The following is a 600-nucleotide window of genomic DNA, read 5'->3' on the forward strand; positions in this document are numbered from 1 at the left end:
CCTCCAGGGCTGGCAGGCTGACCTCCAGGGCAGGCAGGCCGGGCCCCCGGTGCTGCATCTCGGCCGCTGCCTGGGGCGGACCGGCCCGGGTGCCCTTGCGCTTTTTCGACACCAGGGGGCAGTTGGGTGCCATTCCGTCCCTCGTGTGGCGAAATGGCGGTACTGCACCTCCGCCTTTTTGCTGGAGAAAGTCAGCAGTCGGGACAATGCGCCACACGGTCCGTCGGCAGGAGGCCCGGGCCCGGGCACAACTCCCCGGTGGGGACGGACGCCGGGCTGGAGCTTCCCTTCAGCACACACACTCACTCACTCACTCACTGACCGACCGACTGACTGCAGGAAAGGCTCCCGGCTCCCAGCGCTCAGTCAGCAGGGCTACACACCCCGGTGGGTGCGGGCTCCGGGCTGGAGCTCTCCTTCAGCACACACACTCACTCTCTGACCGACCGAACGACCGACGGCTCCCAGCGCTCAGCCTGCAGGGCTACACACCCCGGTGGGTGCGGGCTCCGGGCTGGAGCTCTCCTTCAGCACACACACTCACTCTCTGACCGACCGAACGACCGACGGCTCCCAGCGCTCAGCCTGCAGGGCTACACA

The sequence above is a fragment of the Amia ocellicauda genome, unplaced genomic scaffold, assembly GCF_036373705.1.
Source record: "Amia ocellicauda isolate fAmiCal2 unplaced genomic scaffold, fAmiCal2.hap1 HAP1_SCAFFOLD_183, whole genome shotgun sequence".
NCBI lineage: Eukaryota > Metazoa > Chordata > Actinopteri > Amiiformes > Amiidae > Amia > Amia ocellicauda.